Genomic DNA, 25,827 nt, shown 5'->3' on the forward strand with positions numbered 1-25,827 from the left:
CATCTAAGGCTGGATTTGGCTGACAAACGTGTTATTTAAATGAAGGCACAACCTACGAAGAGGTACTAGAGTGTTATATTGTGATGATGAATTGTAATTGTAAATTTATGTCTTTTTTTCTTGCTGTTATGTGACAGTTTGAAAGAGTTATTTTCATAAGTTGGCGACAGTCACTGGTGGGTGGTTGATCTACAAGTGTACAGGTATGTTAGTCGAAATAATATTTTATTTTGTATTTTAGGCAGGGACAGCTTTTTTTGTACGTAATGATTTCTGTTCTATGCTGCTTTTTAGGGGGACGGTGTTCCAGAAGACTTAACGTAGTAGCTCCTGATGACACTGGAAACAACAGCAAGATCTTAAAAAAATGCAAGTCGTGGGGCCGGGTGTCTTTTCATAGCTCCACTTCAACAGCAGCTGTGTTCAGAACCTCTTCCACTCACCAGTGAGGCATTTAATAGCGTGCTGAACGCCACATGCCACACGTGTGATGTTCAAGTGCCACTCCAGCTTCTCAAAGAGTACATCAAGTCATGTCAAGCCATACATAAATGATGAAGTAACTGCTGATGATGTTGAGGAGAGTGAGTGTTTATGAACTTCTTGACACCTTTTATACAGAATTTTGGTATGCTTTCAGGTAGTAATTAAAATTGTTTTGTTTTGCAATTTCAGTTGCACAGTCACAGAAGTGCCCAGTCGAGTGTGATGAAATATTTCCACAAGACATCATCGAGGAACATGCTTCAACCTGCGGAGAACGGTAAAATATTGGACAGTTTTACTCTTATTAGTTTATATTTAAGAGATCCAACAATTGTTGACTTTTGAATAAAACTAACTCAGCTTTGCCAGGGGATAATCATTTTAACTTTTGCTTCATTGACATTTCTTTAAATTAGCCAAAATGGCCAAGCTACAGATTTTATTCAAAAGTGAAAAATCGTCCTAGTAAAAAGAATTATAAATTGCTTTCCTTCTTATTTTTAACATTTTGTGTAACAGGCTTCAATTTTCCACTAGATGGCGCTAACCTCAATTTTAAGATACAAGGAAAAAAAGTAAAATGGGCCACCTAAATCACACATACATGTAAACTGGAAATGACAATATAAAACACTTTAAAAAAATTGGACAAAAGACTGTTTTAGTAGTGCCCAATCTCTTTTGTTCCTTTTTAAGTTAACATGTGATTAAATGTAGCTCCTATTTAGGATGCGAGATGGGCACATGAATGCACCAGGGCAGCTACGGAGCTTTGGTTTGGTTTAATTTTATTTGAACATGAAGGTTACAATGGAATACATCTCATGAATCATCATTTCCCAGTTCCACATGTCCAAAAAGAGTAGGAAGAAGCAAAGCTACCCCCCATCCGTTCCACATCTTGTACAGTACATATTATTCACATCCTGCATTCCATCTCATAATTTTGATATAACAATCAGTGTAATAATACAAAATAAAAAACAAGCATGACAGAACAATCAGTATAATGATCAAGACTCTTCTGCCTTGTATTTAGCAAACATCAACTGCTTGTATGGTATTCTAAGTTAGCCTCGTCAGCCTTGCCACCCATTCATTATATTGTTAGCGTGCTATTTCAATGTGTTTAGTGTACTGCTGATAGCTGAGATGTTATGTCGCTGTGCATTTGTGTATACGAGGTGTGTCTGAAAAGTAACAGGACTGGTCCAAACAACAGTTTACATGGTTTCACCTTCGAAGTAATCCCCCTCAAGTCTTATACAGTTTTCCATCCTTCTCTGCCACGCTTCTATGCTCTGCGGGAAGGATTCTTATGGAATGCTCCTTAGCCCTGTTGTTACAGCCCTCTTGATGGCCCCCACGTCTTCAAAACGGGTCCCCTTGATGACCCCCTTAAGCTTGGGGAACAGAAAAAAGTCACACGGAACAAGGGTCAGGTGAATAGGGAGGTTGCTCCAGCGCGGTGATGTTCTTCTCGGCTGCCAGGTGCGCAGGTGCATTGTTGCGGTGAAGCAGCCACAAGTTGTCCTGCCGCAACTCTCGTCGCAAACGCTGCAGAACCTCTCTGTAGACATGCTGATAGATCGTCTGGCCCCGTGGCAAGAACTCAGGGTGGACGATGCCTCTCACATTGAAGAATGTGATCATCATGACTTTGACTTTTGACTTTGACTGTCTTGCTTTGAGATGAGTTGTATACAAAAGCATGTAAAAAAAAGTGTATGTAAAGGTTGCAGAAAGCAGAGATTACAGTTACACACTCCCAAGGTATCATGTTGGATAACACAACTTGCTAGTCTCTCTTTTCCCCATAGCTGATACAGCATACCCAGTCCTGTTGCTTTTCAGACACACCTCATATGTCCAGGGAGGGGCGGTCGCTGTGTGTGACTGGCCAATCACAGAGGTGAAGAGTGAATACATAATGAGGATTTTCAGTCGTCACGATTACGGATAATGACGAGGTGTACTTGTTTCATGGTCGTACTCTGCAAAAATGCGTTATCCATAACGGATACTCCTCTACAACAAGTATCCGCCTCATTCCTAGTAGGTATGACACTCGTCTTTTTCGTGTGTCATTATCACACTGGCCCTCCTCCGCCTTCCCTTGCTCATCCAATCAGCAGTCGGAACGCAGTGTAGATGCATTCATGGACTTGCTGTGAGTGGGATATTTTGCACATTTCCTCCGCTTTGGTGTTAAAAAAAAAAATCACAGGGTTCGGCGTGGGAGCCGCAACAAGGGTGCTGAAGAGCCGCATGTGGCTCCGGAGCCACGGGTTGCCGACCAGTGTTCTCTGTAAATATCTGCTTTTAAGTTGAGCAGGGAAGGGTACCAAAGTAGTCTGTAAAGTTGAACTAGATTGTTAACCCAGGAGTAAGTGTTTACTGGAGTATTTAACACAAGTAGTTGCCATTTTGGAGCCACAGTGAAATCTCTCCCAGCCCGGCGCCGGTGAGAAGCTCATTAAGAAGACGACAGCTGCAGTGAGTGACGGTACCGATGCGCGACACAAGAGGGCGCCATTGACAAAGCTCACCGCTCATCAGCCAAGCATCACATCAATAACGTTATAAAGAAGTGAAGTAGAAATTAGGAAATGACTGTGTTCGGAGAAGAGTAAGAGTGGTTTAAATCAAGTTTAAAGCTCCACTATAAGTTTCTATAGCACATTTGTCGAAAATTTCTACTGTACCTTAAAGAGATGATTTTTGCTTAATTATGAAAGGTTTTGTGTATTTTGCGTAAGGTCAGAACTGCATGTGAAGTACAAATGGATTTATAAGTTGAAGTACATCTGTATTACGAGAGAATCTCTTAGCAGCCAAAGTATACAGTCACAGTAATCCTAAAGTTATAACTGAGCTATACACTGCACAACATGTTGCACAAATTGAGAAGTATTTAGTAAGCATAGTGCATTGACTGACATTTAACGAGATTCACAAGATGACTGCCAAAGCGAACGAAGAGAACGTCATTGTGCCATTGACTGAAGTTGAAGAAAATGATACTGAGCAAGCTACAGAAGTACAAACTGTTCGTAGAAGTGAAAGAGTAAGAACACTTACCGAAAAGGGTAAAAAGCTTCAAGAGGAGAGACAGGCTGAATCCCAATTCTACCCCTTAGCCCTTCCCCTTTTGTCTTACCCCTTCCCTTACCCCTTAAACCCAAGGGCCAAGGGGAAGAAGCCACTAAGAAATGGGACACCACTTGATTCTTATTACATTATCACACTTCACCGCTTGCTGGCTGGGATGTATGTAGATGAGATAATTAAATGGTTTATAATAAATGTTTGCTTTCATAAAGTAAAGTGCATATATGTCTACATTATTTCAATGTTATATAGCCTACCTCACAACACCGTTTAAAAAAAAAAAAAAAATAAAAGGCACACATTTGTACAAACTGTGACATTTATTACAAAACAACAAACAATTATAAGAAACGGCTTACCACCAGCACTGTAACATTTATAAAAAAAATAGAAAATGTAGCAAATATACATATGAAATAGAAATAAAAATTTATCAAATGTATAAACCTTATCAAGCATCATTTCAAGGTTTAAAAACCTCCCTGTTTTGGCCTCACTCTCGTCGTGTTGTTGATGTTCTCTTTGTTTTGTAAGAAAATCCATAATTGCATTTTGTTGTATTTGACTTTTCCATACTTACATTGTAGCTTTTGAAAGGTCCTGGAGTGCTGTATTTTGTAGCAGCTGACTTCACTTGGCTCAGCATCACCTGCAGGAATGACACATATGCATGATTGATGGGCTACAGCTATTAACTCATTCTAAATACAATAATAGTAGTAGTATAGTAGTATGGTCATAGCTTACTGGAAAAAAATAAGTCATAGTAATAAAAATTGATGGGACAACGGTAGGGTCCTGCTTCCATCTTCTCAGCGGGTGTTGTAGCTCCGCCTACCCCTTTCAAGTGTGGTGAGCAACCACACTTGTTTTCAAGCGGTGTGTACCCCTTAGCACTTATCCCTTACCCCTCGGTTTAAGGAGAATTGGGACATCACTTGATTCTCGTGAACGCGCAAAACCTAGGGGTAAGGGGTAAGACGAGGGGTAAGGGGAAGAATTTGGATTCAGCCTTAAAGGCCTCCAGCACAGATATGCAGTCGTTTTTGAAAAATGGAGACATGAGTCAAGACTGAGCAAACTAATATTAAGAAAGGAAGCTTCAGAAAGTGAACTAAAGGAGCTGATTAACAAAGTAAATGTCATTTGGAAGGATGTACAAGCCATTTAGGTACAAATACGCCAAATACAATCTCCTGAAGCAGACGTAAGGCGCAAAGTAGATAGATGCATGCACTTCGCTGTCCACTTTCATTGTGAAAAGAATTGAAAAACAGCTAGAGGGAGACTTTGAAGATGAAGAACTGTGGCCAGATGTTGAGTCGTGCTTAGGATCTGAAAATTCTAAATCAACGTCAAAATAACCAAGGTCCAGAGGTAGTTCACCCCAATCATGCCCCCAAACCATCAGAAGAATGGAAGCAGAAGCCGAGGCAGCTGCATCTCGAGATATTAGCAGTGATGGAGGAGCAAGAAAAGGAAGCAGCGGAACTACAAAGGTTGGAATGTGACAACTTGGCAAGACAGTAAGCACTGGAAGAGCAGTGCAGAAAAATTGAATGCTGCCAAAGCTAAAGTAAAGTTTTATGGTGAAGCTGAACGTCTTTCTAAAAGTCAAAGTTCATTACACGGCATTGATGCAGCGAGTGAAAGCCAAGCAATCCCTGTCACACCAAATAAAACCCAAGTCCTCAATGCTATAAGCCCTACATTTGTTCCACACACCTTTACGTCATAAACCAAGCTCAACAAAATTCTGTCATGCAACCTGAGGCCATCATAAGTCAAACACTCAAATCATCAAGCCCACCATTTGTCCCTCAGGCTACACAAGTTCCCATGATTTTAACTCGGCAACAGCCACATTCTGATCTAATTGGCATACTAGCAGAAGCAATAAGTGCAAATCAATAAGTGCAAATCATCTTCCCTTTAAAGTTCAAAGACTGGCAGTTGTCATTTAAAACCTTGGTTGAAAGAAAAAACATTCCCAGGAATGAAAGACTTTACTATCTCAGGAAGTATCTCGGATGAGCTGCAAAAAGGGCAGTCAAAGGATTTCTTCTATTAGGCACAGATGAAGCATATGATTCAGCTTGGAAAGTCATTTTGGTAAATGCTTCAGAGACAAGCGTCACACTTCGCAGACTTCCTTGTAAGTTGTGAAACTGCAATGCGACACATAAAGGCATTAGAAGTTCCCAATGGCGAGAGCCCAAAGTCAGCTGGGATAGGCTCCAGCACACCCGCGACCCTAGTGAGGATAAGTGGCATGGAAAATAGATGGATGGAAGTTCTCAGTGACTACATGGAAATTCAGCGATTTTTGCTGAAACTTCCAGATTGGTTGACCACAAGATGGAACCGCACAGCTATGAAAATAAGATGAACAAATAATGCCGAATATCCATCTTTTTACACATTTACACACACGCAGGGAGTTACCATCCTAAGACCAGGCAAGGAGTGGCAAATGCTGGTGGATCTCAGAAGACAACTGGTGTTCCCGAGAGAGATCATAAGAACTACTCTCAGACCAGATATTGTCATGTGGTCTGCAGTGGAGAAATCAGTCCACTTGATCGAGCTAACCATCCCCTGGGAAGAGGGCATGACAGCAGCTCACGAGAGGAAACACCTCAAATACTCCGAGCTGGCGGCGGAGTGCCGAGAGGCTGGCTGGAGAGCCAGGGTATACCCTGTGGAGGTCGGAAGCAGGGGCTTTGTTGGCAAGACGGCAGTCCAACTGCTCCGCAGTGCTGGGATGACAGGGACAAGCCTGCAGAAAGCGGTGAAGGAGCTGGGAGAGGAGGCTGAGAAGGTGAGCTACTGGCTGTGGCTTCGGAGGAAGGAAAAAGGATGGGGGCTAACACCCCCTTGAGGGCAGCTGCAGGGAGTGGCGGGGAGACGTCCCCATACGCCACTGCCCCCCCCGCCGGTAGATGTACTGGTATAGGGGGCGAAACATCTGTGAACGGCGGCCTCCAGCTGACAACCCTGCAGCTGCCCGCATTGGCACCGGAGGAGGTGCGACAGGCCGGAAGGTCAAAGCAGGAACCAACAGCTGACCTGTGCAACAATCTGTGGATTTTCTATCCACTCAAGCAGAATTAGCTTGCGACACTATAGTCTCTGCAAGTGCTCAAAGGCTTGGAAACAAGCAAACCCAAACAATCAAACAAAATGGTTGACTAACCATTTAAACAAAACCACTAGCAACAAACTCAAATCACTCAACCAACTCAGGTCACACAATTACCCTAAAAGAGACATCCAACATGCCTGCATGATGACAAGTTTATAGCGTGTAAAAAGGAAACAACTGCGATGAGTGAGGACAACTCTCAAGACAAGGAAAAAGCAAACACTAAAGAAGAAGACAAACCAGCAACTGCAGTATCTAACAGAGTAACTCAAGAAACGTCAAGCACATTGGCATCCTCTATACTATCTGTCTGGGTTTCATCCACAAACCATCCAGAAAAGAAGTTCTAGTGTTTGTGTTCCTCGACTCTTGATACATCCTTCATTTTGGAAGAAGTAGCTGAAGATCTCAACACAGATAAACGTAAAGCCAATCTGTGACTGTCAACTATATCAACTGTTATTCCATATGAGAAGCTGGTAAACTTTCAAGTCAGAGGATATGTGCATGAGAAGATAATCAAATTACCACCAGTCTTTATAAGATAGTTTCTAAGTTGACAGATCACATATGCCAACATCTGAAACCGCCTTAAGTGGCCTCATCTTAAAAGTTACTGCTCTTTGCTGTGTTCCTGCCGTTGCACTGCAGCAACTACAATTAAATTAAATTATTTTTGCCTGCACTTGGTCCTGCTCTCTGCATCCTTGGGTTCGCCACACAATGCCGCAAAGCCAGAACGTGACGGATTGCTTCAACCAGAAGACAACCTCGCAGAGAGCGATTTCTGGACCTCGCTTGAAGGCGATGGAGGAGTCGTCCACCAAATTCACTCCAGAGGAGTTGGAGAATATGGTTTGTGGGCCAGACAGCACGCTCATCCCTATGGCGTGGGTGTATCCAGGGCCCGCTGCGGGCACACTAACCTGACCGCGACACAGATGCACGTCTCAGCCGGCTCCAGAGAGAGCTTTATGATGTAATAAGATGAAGTCACCTCCTTTCTCTTCACTGCGCCGAGACGCAACTACCTTCTCAGATTGTTGCTGAGTTCTGGCCCATCGTGCAGTTGCTGATCACCCCGCGTCACGTCAGCACGCCGAACTCCAGCTGTCCTCCTCCTCATCTCCGTTGCCTCCCGTGCAAGACCAAGAGGAGTGCAGCACAACTTCCACTACCGCGCCTTCGCACTTCAAGCTCCTGCCGCCGCCCTCGTCCTCTCCTGCCGCCGCCCTCGTCCTCTCCTGCCGCGTTACAATTCACACTCCACAGTGCTGCACACTCCAGCTGTCTACCTCCGAATCCATGTTGCTCCCAGCGCAACTCCATGAGGTCGGTTCCCCACCCACTCCTTCACCTCGGCTCAAGAAGCTTCAGTCTTGGTGTGCGCGCTCCACGCGGTCTGAAGCCAGAGCCCATCCTGCATAGTACACCAAGCCGCCTCGACCTTCATATCCGCCTGCTGCATGCTCTAAGGCGGTTCAAGCCTGTCCCGGCTTCACGCTGGAGGGCCCCCTGTTGTTCCGAGTGAGTGGAATCCCTGACACTCCTCCAAGCCCCCTCCCTCCGTTCCCTAGTTTCGGCGTCGGCAGTGGACGACGTCTGGGATCCACCTTCAGAAGGGGGGGCTAGTATGTCCAGCTGTGCGTCGGGGGACGCACATTCCATCCTGCCTGTGGAAGGGAGGGATGGTGCCATCTGCTGGGTAAGCACAGCCCGCTCCTCCTGCGAGCACAGCCCGCTCCTCCTTCTGCATGCTAGGACGCATTCCGCTCCTCGTCCTGCTGGCCAAGACGCACAGCCCGCTTTTCCTTCTGCAAGCAAGGAGGCGCAGTCTGCTCCTCCACCTGCTGACCAAGATGCACATCTTGGCTCTCCATCTGCAAGACAAGACGCAGAGCTTGTTGCAGAAATCCAAAAGGCAAAGCTCGCTCCTGCTGCCTCCGCTCCTCGTCAGACCGATTCGCACACATCAGGCCGAATCACTTCCTGCTTGCTCCAGGCCAGGCCGAGGACAAGCGGCCTCCAGCTCCTATACAGGCTCTGTGTGGACCTGGCCACACCAGTCTCCTTCAGCTCCTGCACAGGCTTCATGGCCGCCCAGGGTTCTACCCCGCTCCCAATTCCAGTCCTTCGATGTCCAGGCTTCTCGCATGGTCCTAACCACGCTGGCTCCGCCTCACATGCGGTCCCAGCCAAACCCCGGAGAGCAGAATACAATAAATTGAAGTGCAGTGTGAATGTGTAACCGACGCCAAGTAGCATGGTTATGATAGTATCATATTGGTTAAACCTCACTACCGTACGCCTGAAGAAATGTGTAGCACAGTGATTTGACAGCCTTTTTTTTTTTTGTAGCTCGCTGGCTATGGTGACGAACAGCTGTGGTAAGCAACGCGCTCGCATCCAGAGCGAAGTACAAACCTCCCACGGTTTTGATTGACTGTCAGATTTGGAGGGAATTTTGGGGTATCAAGATGGTTCAGAGGAGAAAAAGCTGTGTTGATCGTTTACTCTTGCTAGTACCGGATCCTGCTAGTATTGAATGTAAACTTAGATAAATGTTTGTGGAAATTAATGTAAACTTACCTGATATGTTTACTCTGGTGCCATTCGTATTTGTATTTTGTACTTTATTTATCCCACAGCGGGGAAATTCCCAAGTTCCCATTCCGCTGCTTTTTTTTAATATCGCAAATTTCTTTTTTTTTTAGAAATGTCAAATAACTCTGGGAAATCTGACACGGCAGGTGTTATTTTTTTCCTCCATGTTTACCTAGGAGAGCGCATTGAATAGCTCCCTGTCCTCTCATAGGTCGGTCAGTGAAACTCCTTCTGATTGGTCCTCGTCCGGGCGATGGAAAGTTGAAAATTTTTCAACTTTTTGGGGTCGTGTCGCAAGCCAGTGTGTCCATGATGACATGCACAAACATAAAATATAACACGCACAGATTCTGCGTGTCGCATGGCTGGACAGAGACTCGCAATAATTGCCATGTCATGCAGGTTTCATTGAAAATTAAAGGACTAGAGGCGACACCGCCTCCCGTGTGTGGCACCCATCAATCGGGTGTGGTTTGCTCGTTCGAGCTCGTCGTGTGCAGGGCTGGACTGCAGGAATGACCACTGTTGCATATGTAGATCTACTTTGAAATAAATGACAAATGTCTTTCAGAGTTTTTTTGTTGTTTCTCGACACATATTAAGCATACATGTCAGCCAGGATTGTTGACAGAGAAGACAAAGGCACCGTGCAGAAATAAAAACTCTTTTCTTCTGAGACGTTTCATTTTGGGGGGGATATATTGATGGTTAGTTTACCGTGTTGGGGAAGAAGACATGTCTGTCACGTCTCAACCAAAGCAGGCAGCCAAACACGGCTCCCCCTCCCTTACTCACGCTCATCCAATCACCAGTCATAACTCAGCTAGGATGCATTCACGGTCTCACAGAAAGTCAGATTTTTTTTTTTTTAACTCATTACAAAGATGCTCATTTTCCCCACTATGGTGTAAATATTTGAGCTTTGTGAAGGGAGCCACAACAAAGAGGCTGAAGAGCCGCATGTGACTCCGGAGCCGGGGGTTGCCAACCCCTGTGCTACAGCAACTGTAATTAAAAATACTACATACCTGCACCTGGTCCTGCTCTCTGCATCCCTGGGGCCGCCGCACAACGCCGCAAAGCCAGAACGTGACCGTAACATTATTCTTGCTAATTGGGCAATAAAATACATAGAAATGTCAGATGGGAGGCACTTGCAATACGGCTTCCTCCTGAAGGGTTTGGGTGCGTGCGTGAGCTGTAAGGTGCTTGTCACTGCTGTCCTGCAGAGGAAAAAGCCAGTGTTTTTTTTTTTGTTGTTGTTTTTTTTTATAATGCATTCAGGATATTTTTATGCTTTGCTGGATGTTATGTACAGATAAAAGGTAAAGAACAAATGTTTTTCAAATAATAAAAAAATAAACGGGACTAAGAAGTATCTGAAAACTATTTGAAAATTATTTTTCTAACAATGCAAATTACTGGCTGTAATAAATGTTTTCAGTGACAATCACTAATAGTAGGCCTGTTTTAAGGTTAGAGGACACAATTAACCACTTCATGCATAAGACTATTACTGTGTGAAGCCAAAAATATTTAAATGTGAAACATGAGTAATACACTAAGAGTAATGTGAATAGGATAACCGGTAAGACTACAGTGCATTGTATTTAGACCAAAGTGTAAAGTAGGTATGAAAAAGGGTTATCTGCACACAAGAAAATAACCTAGGTGTTACACAGGTATGACATATGCTGCTATATTGGGTGTGGACTCGCTTTAGCAACCAGCACTTTTGGGCTCATGTAGATAGGACACGTCTCTCCTTCTCTTTTTTCTGTGCTCTAAAGGTCAAAGGCTGTTTTGAAAACAATAAAATCAAAGCACAGGACTCGTGTGACTGATATTGTATGTCTGCAGAACTGCTGACATACAATATAATTCATATAGACATGTTTTATGTACATTTCTCTTTTCCCTTCCATATTTGCGTTAAGGGTAAAACGTTTATTGTAAAGACAAGAGAAAGTAATCTTAAATCAGATCTCGGCTTTGACCACTGGCGTTGAGATTTGGAGGTTCACCAGTAAGCGCAAACTATAGAAAGCAAAGCGAGAGGGTGGAATTTGTAATGATGTTCATTCATACTGTAGAAGCCTTTGATTGTATGGCTGTGCAGTGTTTCTTCTGACAGCTTGAATGAGGCCCTCACTCAGACTTATAATAGGGTTTTAGCAAACCCCTTGAGAAGCGGTGAGGAAGCAGCTGCAGAACTGCAGGAGAGCCAGCCTCCCTCTGGAGAGGAAAACTGGCCATATACTAGAAAGAGCTGTATTTTGTTTAAGTCTGTGCTCAGAACACCAATTTAATATTTTTTAATGTTGCTGCTCCCACTAAAAGGGTAATCAACACAACTGAGCCCATGTAAAACAGCTTAGTCTGCAGTTGAAGTCTCAATAACTAGGAGGAAATTAAGAAGTATTATTTGAACAAAGTGGAGCCTCAGCATCTTTGGAAATACCGTAAACTACCACAACAGACTAAGACAAAATCAGAAAATCATTCAAGGATCATGAAAAGTAAAAAGAATCTGTATCAGTATTGGTATCAGTATCGGCCATGCAGCATTCACGTCACTTCACTTCACTATGTATTTAAATAAAGTCAATAGTACAAAATAAAACTAGGGTGACAAAACATCCTGTTTTCCCAGGACATGTCCTGTTTTCACATGCTGTCCTGGCTGTCCCGAAGTGATGAAAATAAACTGAATTGAGCGACATTACGGCACTCTACTGCATGTAACGTAATCCCCTGCCATGTGGGCTGAATTTTGAATTAGTGCTGCCGACAAGCTAAAGAAAAAGCGAAGCATACACCGAGTTAATATCCCTGATGCTCGCACAACAACGGTTAAAATATAAACTATTGATCCCGTCAGTATTGATCCGATACTGATATTATCCTTGGTATTATTGATACTTGGATTGACACGCCCAACCCAACCACATGGAAAGTGGAATTGGCGACTTGGCAATGCAGCTCCTCATGCCAATGTCGTCTTCTGTAACTGAAAATACCATGTTTTTGTCAGTATTTTCTACACAAATAATGCACAGGTTTTTTTTTTGTTGTTTTTTTTTAGATCTAACACTAGATGAAGCCATTTCAGTGAAAGTTGCGTGTGAATGCTGAAGCTGAACTGAAATGTAGAATGAATGTTGAAATGTCTGAGAAATGTATTGAAAAATAGTCACAGCTTGAGGATCGAACCAGCAGCCATCAGCAGTGGCGATTCTGGCTTGAATGAAGCGGCCCCCCGCCCCAACACACACACACACAAAATAATAATAATAAAAAAGCAAAACTAATTGAATAGAATGGAAAATGTGCGCCGTGCAGAAATCCTTCAAGTACAACCCCCAGCCACCCTTTCCTCAACGTCAACACACGCTCCCACATCTGTTGTTTACAAATGTTTTTTCCAACTCCTGAAAGGTGCTCCAACATATTGGACAACCGCCCCTTAAATTGCATGTGATTTACATCCCTATTCACACAATTAAAACTCTGTCAAGAAAACTAATGAAGCGCAGTTAGCCTATAGCCATCAAGTAACAATAGCTTATTTTATCAATAAAGTGGTGTACATAAAGTGATGCTGTAGTTCCATACCTTTATCTTTGGCCCTCTTCTCCTCTTCTTTTTTTCTTCTTCTTATTAAAATTGTGCACCTGGTGGCTTTGACTTTCTCTTTTCCATATTTTGGTGACAAATATAACAATACTTAAAATCATCAATCTCCCACCATCACTCAACTAGCAGTCAAGGCTAAACCAAGTCATGTTGACTCACAGTTCCCTCCTTTTTATTTCACTTTTCAGTTGTGAAATAATGAAAATAACATTAACAACAAAATGTTTTATTTTTGAGCAATTACTACTGACTTTAGTTTTGTTTTTTTTTTAAAGCATATAACCTGTGGGCTGAAGCACAGTGGTGACCTCGCCCCTTCCCCCCATACTCTGTTTGGTTTGGTCAGGTGGTGGACATTATTTGATGACGTCTGAGAGGATGAGGGAGCAAGTATTCCGCCTGTAGAGGGCGCCCATCTGCCACACATCCTGACTTGAATGAACACGAATAACGGGGGTGACATTGAAATTGTCCATTAATTTTCAATGGGGAAAATGTCACAGAAAATATTGAATTATGGAACATGGGAATTTTTAGATAAGTAGGCTACATGTCATGAATGAGCTGAACATTTTCATGTTGGAATGTTTTGAAGAGGTAAATGTGGGTGTTATTAGCAAGCAAAAAAAAAAAAACGCAGAATGTGAAATGTTGGGATGTGTAAACGGAGAATCAGTGGTGAAATCAACATTACAGTCTGCGCAACGATCGAACCGTTAACTGTAGTGTTGGGAAACAACCACTCTACCCCCTGAGCCATGTCACCCTGGAGAATAAGCAGAATATTACAGTGATGGAAAACGTAAAATCTATTTCCACCAGATAGGGGCGCCAAATAAATTGTCCATTCATTTTTAATGGGAAAATTGTCATATAAAATATGAAATTACAGTAAATGTGGGAATTTTTTGAAAAGTCCTGGTATAGCTGAATATTTTGACATTGGATTGGTTTGAGAAATGTGGGAGGAGTTGGCAAACAAAAAAATGTGGCGGAATCAGAAGAAGTCAAGGAAGAAATAGATGATAAATGGTGTATGGTGTAGAATTTAATATACAATGCATGCTGATCATTTAGCATCTTCCCCAATGCATGCTTTTGTTATGTTCATGGGAGCTTAGTGGCGCTCTTATGGGTCTTGGCTCCCATTGGCTCTGATGTAACTCAAACCCTGCTTTTAAGCAATTACTTTTTCTGTGTAATGTATGTCTTGTTTAATTTTGTAGACTTTGGCCTAGTTGAGGCCATAATTGTTGTACCCCTGTTAATTCTTTAGGGTGCCTATGTCTCCTGCAGTTATAAGTAGCTCATCCAAAGTCTGTGTCGTTTCAGGTTGACCAAATCCTCCACTGGGACAATGCTGCCCCGCTTAGCTACCGTATTATTCAGCCTGTGGGAACCAACTTCCTATATTAAGAAACTGGGGAGAGGGAGTGAGCAAACGTCTGGTGGTTCTGCCACTTTCCACAGACATAATAGCCTTCTTAGAGTACTGAAAGACAGTGGGAAAAAGATGCAGTCTTCACACTTCACTGGTTCCCTCCATTGCTAGTCCCCCTCTTCTTCTATAAGGGTTTCCTTCCCCTCCAGTACACACACATTGCTTCCACAGAGAGGTCTTTTGAAATGAAGGAGGCCATGAAGAGAAGCCACTTGCCACACAGCACTGTAAATGCTGCTCCTGTACATATACATCCTCACAATTGATACACACATAACAAATGCCTATTTCTGACACACGACTCCCCCCCCACACTCTCCTGCGAGCTTGACGTTGAGGTTCTCATTCGATTTCGGGTCAACATTTGCAAAAAAAGTGACTGGTGTAATTATTAGATTAGATTCAGCTCCAGAACATCCATGATGTTGCGATGGTACAGGCTTCTGCCTTTCATGGCAGAGGGCATGGCTTCAGTTCCCCGCCAGGGTTGCTTTAGGAAGGGCCGTGGGCGTAAAAGAAAAGCCAAAATAACTCATGCTCTTCAGTTGCCATTGTTCACTGGCGGCACAATCCAAGTTTAAGCCCTAAATACGCCTCGCAAACTTATTAAAGGCATTTAAAGTAGAAATTGTATTCACCACTAATGAATGCTAATCTTAAAATTATCAATGAACAGAAGGAATCACATTCACGGTGTAGCCTTTAGCTTGGTCGTCAGGCTAGCGCAGGAGGCTAGCAGGCCCCAAGCAACGTCTACATAAACCACACTGCTTGCCTGTTTACCACCATATATTAACTTGTGTTCACCTGACCTTAAGATTTGAAGCCGGAATGACTGTTGAAGCTCGTGCTTTCATGCGTCTCAGCACACAACTATGATGTGGTCAAGGACCGCGGAAGAAAGTGCGCCATGTGAACGCCTCACGAAAAACATGATCAGTGAATGATTAAATAAAAAAAGTATTGTTGACCAAACATTTGCGAGGCCGTGAATGTTGAATCTCAAATGTGCGGGGATCCACTGTGTTAATAAATGAAACGTAGTATCATGAGGATTGCCTGTATGTTATACAGTATTTTCAATATAGAACATTAGCTGGTCGACAAGATCTGACCAACAAAGAATTCTCTGCTTATCTACACAGATAATTCTGAACAAAGATGTTGGCAAACATTGCTTAACCCTTACATACTGTTCATATTTTATGCATTAGCAGGATGGTCCAGGTAGATTTTAATGCAAGGAGCAATAATTTCCTCATAGTAAGTGTCTACAGTCGTCTCTCGCATTCATTAAAAACAGTGTTGGTCCTTGCTTTTTTGCGGTTGACTATGGCCATATTTACAGAAATTTTAGGTGTGTTTAGCCTAAACTGAACATTTTTAAGGATAAAAACATCTAAATGAACTCAAATACAAACAAGGCATTCAGAAAGCATAGTGTATTCATCATCATCAAACAAGTTGCAGTGTTTTCACAGGTTGCAAGTACGTAAGTATTATTACTACATAAGCGTGTTGTAAGCGTATCAAATTAAACAAACTGTAGGCCAGGGTATGTATGTTAGTGTTGCCCGGTCTCGTGAGAGAAATAAGCTCTCTGAAAACAAGCCCCAAACAACAGGGAACGTGGGAGTTTTACAAAAAAAAAAACAAACCCAAAAGTGCTTATAGTAAGGGGACCTGGCAACAGTGATGTGTGTGTTATGTGTACTATATTGGGTAATATGAGTGTAAAGGTGACTATAGGGGTTTTTATGTCTAGAGGGCTCTAATAACGTTAAAATCTGTATTTAGAAGGTCATAGACAGGTATTGTATGCTACGAACTACGAAACTATTCAATTTATTGTTGTACCGTACCGTAGTATTCTACACTGGTCACTAGGTGTCAGTAATGATCTCGTAATGTTCAGTAAGACATACAAGCACCAGACTTGCAGACAGTAGGCTTTTATTGCAGGTTTGAATTATCGCACAACAGGCACAATAATCCCTAACACGGGCTACTGTTGTGGTCATTGGAAATTCACTAATCACGGTTGGGTCTAGAACCGATTAACTGCGCTAAACAAGGGACGACTCAAACTGCTTTTAAAATAAAGCTCTATTTAGAATGCCTAAGTAGACTATGTCAGATTAATGAATGTATGATCAATCCTTAATAAAGAGCAAGGAGAGTATTCATGGAAGAGATAAGAAATACATACACGATTAAAACTTAGTGTTGTCCCAGACATCCCGGCGTTTGGCCATGCAGGTCTTGTCTCATGATTGTCAAGTATGAGCACCGCTGATATGGAACATTTGCAGGGACACATTGGCTGCAAATATTGGTCTTCCTCTCCCAGGGCTCCGGAACTGTCTCAGCTGTCTAGACATTCGAATAATCATGAAACCCAGAGCTGGTGTAGCATAGCAAGAGGAAGTGGTTTGGAAGAAAGATGGCTTCTTATCATAAATAGGCTGTATAGAGCATGTGTACTGAGAGATTAAGCCATCTTTGAAGTCTGCTATACATCAGTTCAAAACTCCCTTCTCCTGTTCTTTAAGCTGCCAAAGCTGCTCCACCGTGGGAAAAAAAAAAGACCAAGAAGAAGAAAAAAGTTTAATCCCAGCTTTGATGATACATTATTTGCTTTTGGAGAGAACTCTCAAAGTTGTCACCAAAATTTAAACAACAAGGAGTTGGTCGAGAAGCCGTCCACATAAAATATAAGCATGGCCAACGGAATTAATGCACTTGTGCACGTTACATTTCTCCAATCTCTGTTGTCATAAAGCAATGTAAATACAAGCATAAACTCACAGTGACCCCGTGCCTTCTGCCTGTGCAGAACTCAGCAGCTCAGCAAGCAAGAGATTAAGCTTGGAGAGCTGAGCTTGTAAAATGAGACCAAGGAAAGCAAAAATGAAAATGGTGTCAGAAGAAGAGGAAGAGAAGATCAGAAGGAGGAGAGAAGCACGAGGTGTGGGTGTCGTTTATTTTATTAACTTTAGTACAGAGAAAGGGAGAGGTAAAAACAGCTACAGTGTTCCCTCGTTTATCGTGAGGTATAGGTTCCCAAAATAGGCCTTAATAAGTAAAAAAATTAGTAGCCAACTTCTTTTTTTTTTTTTTTTTTACAATTATCATGTTTTAAGTGTGTAAAACCCCTCACCATACACTTTATACACTTTTCTCAGGCAATAACATTTTCTCACATTTCTCTGTTAAAACACTCTCAAAAAAGTTCAAACCTTTGTTTTAATTTTAATGTTCAACCTAGGTCAGACGCAAGAAATTATTAAGTCACTCGTGTATTTCACTCCTGTGACCGTGCATTTTCGTCCTGCCGCCGTTCCGCTGTACTGTATCATTTTTGTATCCTTGTTAAAAACATATTGCTGTAGTATTCCTCCTGTTGCAGTCCTCCTCCTTCGAACCAAAGATTAATTTACAAGCTAGCAAGCAAATAAGCTAGCGCTGACACAGGAGACATGGCAGGGCAACACAAAGGAGAGTGATTGACAATGGTCTACAGCCAATCAGGACGCAGAAAACAATGGGCGGTGCAGACAGACGAGAAAGGGAAGACAGAGAGAGGGACACTCAACCTCTCACAATGCAATTATTCTTAAAGGGCCAGGCTCGACCTGTAACAGTGTTAATACGCTGGACAAAAAAAAGGAGCACTAAAAAATTAGTCCGTGAAAGGTGAACCGCGATAGAGTACGGAAACACTGTGTATCGAGATAGCCTGTCTGGTTTTTATGGCTACATACAGCTGTTATCCGAAAGGTTTCTGATTAGAGTTGGACACCACCAGTACAAAATTGTGCCTGTTGTGAGATAATTCAAACCTGCAATAAAAGCCTGTAGTTTTGGCGATCAATCTGGTGCTTCTATGCCTGACCGAACATTACAGTGACATTACTGATATCTAGTGACCAGTGGAGAATACTACATATCATCACAACGTTTTTGAATGCGTCTTCTGAATGTCGTATATTTTGTATTTTAATTATTTTGCAATTTTTATGCTTTGAAAAGATAAATTAAGGCAAAATATATGTAAAATGTGCTTAAATATGGTATTCTTTGACTAATAGATCGTATTCAACTATGAAACAGCATGATTTATTAATTAATATATTTTTTGAAAAATGGTGATGGAGTGCAATGCAAAATGAACTAATTCAATACCAAAGACGTTTTTATGTGTTTTTTTGAGCAAGAGGCAAAAAGAGATGATAACGCAACTGCACACTAAAAGAAGTCACTTTTAGAGCAGTTTTAAGCCATAAAAAGAAGTGCGTTTGATGAGAGCACGGCATGGATCTTTTGCATGCAAAAACACACTCGACAGCAAGGAGGAAGTGGGAGAGCATGGAGGAGTGTAGCGTGCAGAAGGCTACGCATTGTAGGAAAATTTTAACGCATGCACACGCACACATGCGTTTTATATGTTAGCAATTTGTAAATAGATCATTGTGTTTTATTTGTAAATAAATCGTTATTTTGATGTAAAACAACCTTTTTTTGTATCGTTTATATTATGGTATAGTTGTTTAGATAGTTCAGCTGTCACAAAAGCAAATTAGGCTTGCTAAAGTTATGCTTGAAATGTATCTTTTCACAAAAAGTTGTTTTTCTCCCTTTTCTTGTTGGGAACTGATATTTTCCTGAAACTTACATATGTTCTACTGCTGATTACTAAAGAACGGAAATAGGCAGGAGCAATTTTTTTTTCTTTTGGTAGGTTCCATGTTGATAGCCATAGAACACAATATTCTGTGCTGGTACTGAAAGGGTTGTCTTTTGAAAAATGGCGGAGGTTGAATGAGTCAACTAATCTCAATCTGAGTCAAACTGAAATAAAGTGACCACTGTAAAAGGAAACAAACAATAGCACACTCAACAAGGTGGTTCGATATGAACCTATTAGACATCTCATGGCGTTGTTGGTGGATGACCTGTAGAAAAACAGTTCCTGCTTCTCTTATCTGAACAGTGATTTGGGATAAGCCAATGAACAAACAGCATGTGTGATTAAATAGTTTACTCTGACTAAAGAGCAAGCAGCTATCAATTCTCTCACGTATTTGTTCATAATACAGCGGAATCCGTTTAAGTCTGCACCATTGATATGGGGAATTTCTATGCACATCTAACATGTTGATCACACGTGGCGAGGGAAAGTAACACCTCTTGGCTGACAAGCCACCCTTGACATCAATGGTCAAGACCTATGGATAGATCTGCAGACTACTTATACTGTAAGAGCTCCAGTAATGGTTGGCCATAAGTCACCATTCTCGTTGTGCTCTCTGCTGATCTGACCACGAGCTTGTTTATAAAGTTATCTGGTACGGTTCCCCAATATTATCATCTATCTACTCAGCGTCCCGTGTCCATATTGTCATACTCTTACTTGTTTATGTCGACAACCCATCTAAAATCCTTTATTATTGCCCATTCAGTCACAACTAAATGTGCAAGATATGGCTATGTCCGCTTATGTCTTATGCCTTAAACGGGTTCCACTGAAGCCCATTAGAAACTTAATCAGTTAAATCAAACTCGGTCGTTGCTACCTGAACAAGTGCGCTTTAGGGGAATGTACTTGATGGATGAATTCGGGTCATAAAGGAATTAAAAAGCCGAAAGACTCCAAACAGCGTTTTTATTCCTCGAGGGACAGTTTGAGCGCTAGCAATTAGTGGTTTCCCACGTTGTAATGACGTTCTGTTTCTGTCTTAAATGCTTGATCAGCACATGTGTCTCCAGCTTTGTCAACGTAGAAGTGAGCAGAAAATGAGCTGTCAAGGCAAATGAAAGGTCAATATAAAAGTTAGAAACTTGGTTTAACTTCTTTCAGAAACTCCACTGACCTTGAAGGGCTTCTCCTTGATAATCCAGCAGAATAAGCCAAGGAGACCCCTGAAATGCCATTTTTATTAAAAAAAAAAAAAAGACTATTTCAAGAGCAGGGGGAGGAAAAAGATTGTTTATAATAGCTACCACACGACAAAGAGTTGTGAAAGATTAGGGGTCTTCAACATTCATCACTTCAAAAAGAAAAGGAGAGAAAGAAAAGGCTATTTGGGTTTTGGGAACATTTATATTGTACTTTATTTATAAAGCAGATCTCCACTCAAACAGTGCAGTCATTTTTTCATTAAACAGAGGCATTATGTCTGAAGTGAACAGGTATAAAAATACTAAGACTTGAAGCAAATATAGTGGAATCTTTGTTTACATACGCGCTGGTTAATGTATTTTTCGATTTACGTTCAAAATTGACACAAAAGTGTTGACGCGTACATTTCCCAGTATGGTGTGCGTCTTTGTGAAGCAGAATTTATGTACATCTGTAATCTTTACAAATTGGCACGGACAAGGCAATGAAATGTTAGTTAATGTTAATGGTAATGCGTGTATTAAACCAAAGCCCGAAGCCAATTTATTTGTCAAACTAAAATGATTCACATTTTGTTTACTAATGGAATCCAACAACCCTAACCTTTGGAGGGTGAATCAATTACAATTAGGCTCATCAAATTGTATTAACCGTTACTGACAATTTATATTACCATTGTCTAGCGGTGTCACGAGTCACCCAACTGATGAGTCAAGATGACACACGAGATTGTGTCCACGAGAAAATGAGATGAGATGAGATTTTTTTTAACGTTAATGTTTTTAAAGAGTACAATGAAAAAATACAAACTGTCACAGGTTGTCATGGGCTGTCATAGGGTTGACCCCCGATATGCAGAGAAATGTAAGTTACTAAACAACACGAGCACAATGGGAGGGAGAAAGACTGGCAGGGTGCTGGTGAGGGAGTTGGGGGGCTGTTTGGTTCCAACATTGAAGACGTGGTTTTAGTGCGGAAGGAGGAGGATGAAGATGGCGATGACATCGACTTTTCTGGTAGCTTACCGATTAACTAGCCGTCTTGCACACATTGTTCTGCACTGTTTGGAAAAAAGTGTGGCCAATATTTGTATGAATCTTTTTTTCTCTTTAAAGTTAGTGGGTCTGGCTTACAGTCCGGTGCCCTCAATAGTCCAGAAATGACGGTAACTACTTTTTTTATTTGTACATATGAACACAAGGACTTGTTAGCACATCGTAGACTCGTTGGACAGAACTGCAATAATATAATATTGAGCATATCGAGGGGCCGGAGGGTACGAGCAAGATGAATATTTGAACTCTTTCATAAAAGTAGTTTTGTTTTTGCTAATTAAAAAAAACACTGCATGGTGCAATTATTTTAAATAAAATAGTGCAATACTTGAATGAATGTATTATTGACTTTACCAATATGTTGCCAATATGTTTGAGGATAATCCGTAACAGATAATCAATCAGTATGACATTAAAATGTGTATTAAAACTAATTTAAAAAAATTAAAAAAAAAACAATCACAGATGCTATAAACATTGTATACATTGACTCAACCGAAAATCATAATAATGATGAAATTGTTTATAAGCAAAACGGTCATCAGGCAGTGGTGAATTTCCACATGATAGTTCTTCTATTAGATACCTTTATATTTTGCTGTCTATCTTCTTTTCCTCTTTTTACTGAGCCCTGTCCTGAGATGGCTTCTGGCCTACATTTGGCTGCCGAGATCTCGTGTGTGTGTGTGTGTGTGTGTGTGTGTGTGTGTGTGTGTGTGTGTGTGTGTGTGCATGCGTGTGTCAGTGAGCCAAATCTCGACATGGATTTACTGACAGAGCGAGCAGGCGATGGATGGAAAGAGGCACGGAAAGAGCATGAAAAGTAGTCAAAAGATGGATTTGTCAGCGTATTCTCTGTCAAATTTGGACTTGATTGTGTATTCATTCAGATCATGTGGGCTTTTTTTCTTATCTGCAATGTAAACTAATGAATAAACTGATAAATAAATTAAAAAGCTAATTTACTGACTTTGTTATCTGCATGTGAGTGTCACAGTTTGATTGTAAACTTGCAGCATTTAATGGAAATATCCCCATCATTATGTCTTCTGTGTCTACATGATATATATTTATACATACACTGCTCCAGGGCCAGCTTTAGGCGTATTGTGTCCCAAAACAAGATTTTGTTTGAAAAAGATTACATCTTTTACATCTCTTTCAATCAAGCGGTCCTCCCGATCCAGAATTTGGACACTGTTGTCCTCAAAGGAATGTTCTTTCTTTTTGAGATGCAAAAGAACTGCTGGCTGTGGATTACCATGACCTGGATGACTGAGACGCTACACAGATGTAATCAGAGCGAAATTAAGCCAGAGAAGTCATGTTAGTTGACAGTTGACTTCACATGTTTTTTTTTTTTCAAACAAAAGAGTGATTTTGTGAACATGACTGCAGACCATACATGTAATCATACTGGGGGGGTAGCACAACAAAAAAGTACCATAAATTCCTGGTGTATAAGCCACATCCAAAAATTTAGAGGAAAATACAGATTTGTACATATATAAGCCGCACTGGTGTATAAATTGCACGTGTCCATGTCATAAAATGGCATATTGTGGCGCTCACGAGTCAGACAGCTCTTTATTTTACAAGAGCCAATCATGAGCTATGAAAAAACGGACAAGGAACTTGTCAACCCACTGGAAATTGCAGGAGGTCATTACTTAATATAACAGTCTGACCCATGGTGTCATCTTACATTAAAATCATCACACAGCGACTTAACATTCAATACTGTAGGTATACATCAAATATACAGTACAAACAAGTACCGATATGAGTGTAAAATGAAAAAAAGCAACTATTTTAAAGTTTTCCATAGGACCCAGAGCCCAGATGGAGACTGACATCAGCGCCCCAATGAATGCGTTGCTCAGACGCAATGCATTATGGGAAAGCTTCAAAAGAGTTGTTTTTTTCGTTTCAAACTCATATTGGTACATGTTTATAGGGTTTTCGCTACATGTAATGGATCGTGGCGGGGCGCCACACGGCTCAGCCGCCTCTCTTTGGAAATTAGTTTTTTTGTTTTTTTTACATGAAAACAATGTTAAGTAATACAGTGTATGGATGGACATATATGCTATATGATGGGTGCCCATGACAGCGATTGTGAAGGTAGTGTGGGTCGCGTGTCACCTGTATCATTACTGTCACTTTATAGATATCATATCACATCAGTCAGCTGACATTAAGCCCCCTTCTGATTCGCTCTCGTGCCACGCCTGCGGCTTAAAAAAAGTGGAGAAAAAGCAGCCACACACAAATAATGCAATTTTCATTTTTATTATTCCGTTTACGGATAAAGTAACTTAACGATGCCTATATCTATACCAAAAGTTATTCGTTCACTTGTAGCGGTTATTTATGTAGAAAAAAGTAAATTATTCCATGGCTGTGCATTGCGTCATGAACTCTATTATTTCACGAAGAACTGGAAAATGTGCCCATTGCTGAAAATGTTTAATATGTTACCTTGACTACAGCTGCATTGTCGTTTGCATAATCCTTTTAATTTCTCGTATACAATATCTGTAATGTTGAATAGCAAATGCTAACAGGACGTAATACATGATGAACGCAACGTAGCTATTTTCACCAACATTTTACTCAGTTTGTGTACAGAAGTATTGAGGAATTATGTGTAATTATCTTTATTGCCATATTGAATTGTGAATTACTGAGTAATAGTAACTATTTTGATGACCTGTAAACTTTGAAACTGTGTATGTGAAATACGAATCATTAGTATTTAGTATAGTAGTTGCAAAGTTTACCGCTTAGATTTTATATATGCTATATGTTTTATGGTAAGCGGTAGATTATTTTGATTGCGTGCACCCCTGATATACATGTACGATGTACAGAAATACTCACATTTATGAATAAAATAAATAAATATATATATATATATATATATATATATATATATATATATATATATATATATATTCTCTATGTTTATAGTGGGAGGTACATCTTTGGGACTAAGTAGCCCACAGGCTGAGCAAGTGTGAGCACCCCTGTGCTATATAGGTACGTGTATAGCCTATTGTTTACATACTGACCACAATTAATTTGACATAAAATACCTATGAAATATCATAAAAACATTTCACTACACTTTATTTTGAAAAACATGCACCAGAATCACCTGTCTGGCCTGTTGGCACTTGACAGATAAGAGTGGAAGAAAAGGCAGAGAGAAAGGCATTTAAAGTTAATTAACGCATTTGTTGTTCAAGCCTGTGAAAATGACCCTAATGTTGACATTATTACGGACAGTAAATTTAAATATATATAAAAAATAATAATAATAATCCTGCCACAGCGGCGGCAGTCTGCCTCCCATTCAGCCCACCACCACAGCTTCAAAAAATCCTAGGGGAAACCCTGGTTTGCATGTTGTTGAGGTATACCTTTTGAGTGTTACGTTCCTGTGTGATGAGTTCAGTGTTCTTAGTAAAGTGTTCTTAGTAAGATGACATCCTGAGTCAGACTGTTATGTTGTTGTACTGTTATATATTATGACCTGTGTTTTTCAATGCGTTGATAAGCTCATTGTCAGCGCATTGATAGCTCGTGATTGGCTCCTGCCAAAAGTAAGAGCTACAGTTTCCTCACTGACTCGCGAGCGGCACAGTATTTAAACAATTAGTGGTATTTCTGAAGCAACGGAGATGTCACAAAATTAAAGTTTCGGTAGTGGCCTGAGGTGCTGTGAGCGAGTGTGTGGTGAAGCTAGTTGCCAGCCGTCTTGTTGCTAGCCGGTGTGGTGTGGCGAGGTGTCAGTACGGCAGTAGTAGAGTAGTGTTTTTTTCAGAAGGATTTATAGGCGAATAGTTGCGTCCCATCATGTACATTCTTGCCTGCCTCTTTTTAGCTGTTTTTATATCTTTAGAACGCGCAGAGAAGAGAAAGATGTGTGTTCATGTGTCACATAAGGATTGTGGATGTGGGCAAAATTCCCCCCAAAAAGTGCAGTTTTCCTTAAATGTCATAGAAAATATGTGGCGGAAGTAGAAACTTTGAGCTGCCAAGGGACAGCCTCAAAACCGTTCTGGAAGAAAATTTCCCGTGGTGACCAACTACAAGAAACTTCTTCACAGCTCCAATGTATCATGTCAGTATGTCATGTCAGTTTTTATTAAAGTTTTGGGACAGAACTAAATTAAACGATTCTACCAAAGACAAAATCTTGAGAGAGCTCCAAGATTTTCAAAAGGTATAAAAATAGATGAGAAGATGACATAAATAACTTTAAAAAGTACATTTGAGTGGGGGAAAAAATGAACTCGATGAGCGTTACTAATAATAGACATCAAATAATTATTATCATCAGGCAGAGGTTTTTATCACAACACTGGGTGTGTAAAGGATGGACCCAGTGAACTGCTCTCTCTGGGAAGATTTGTTGTTCTCGGGGAGCTAAAGACTACCT

General features: G+C 41.1%; 1 long non-coding RNA gene across 3 annotated transcripts in view; it reads right to left on the reverse strand.

The window, feature by feature from the left end:
* LOC129190996 (uncharacterized) overlaps positions 1 to 25,827 on the reverse strand; it is a 107,602-nt gene that overhangs the window by 6,990 nt on the left and 74,785 nt on the right. For 2 of the 3 annotated variants that reach the window (XR_008573124.1, XR_008573123.1), the window contains one exon: positions 4,178 to 4,246. The exons of the other annotated variant lie outside the window; for it this stretch is intronic. This is a non-coding gene — a long non-coding RNA (uncharacterized LOC129190996). The remainder of the gene's footprint in view (positions 1 to 4,177; positions 4,247 to 25,827) is intronic. 3 annotated transcript variants of the gene reach the window in all.

This window comes from Dunckerocampus dactyliophorus, chromosome 12 (genome assembly GCF_027744805.1).
Source record: "Dunckerocampus dactyliophorus isolate RoL2022-P2 chromosome 12, RoL_Ddac_1.1, whole genome shotgun sequence".
Classification (NCBI taxonomy): domain Eukaryota; kingdom Metazoa; phylum Chordata; class Actinopteri; order Syngnathiformes; family Syngnathidae; genus Dunckerocampus; species Dunckerocampus dactyliophorus.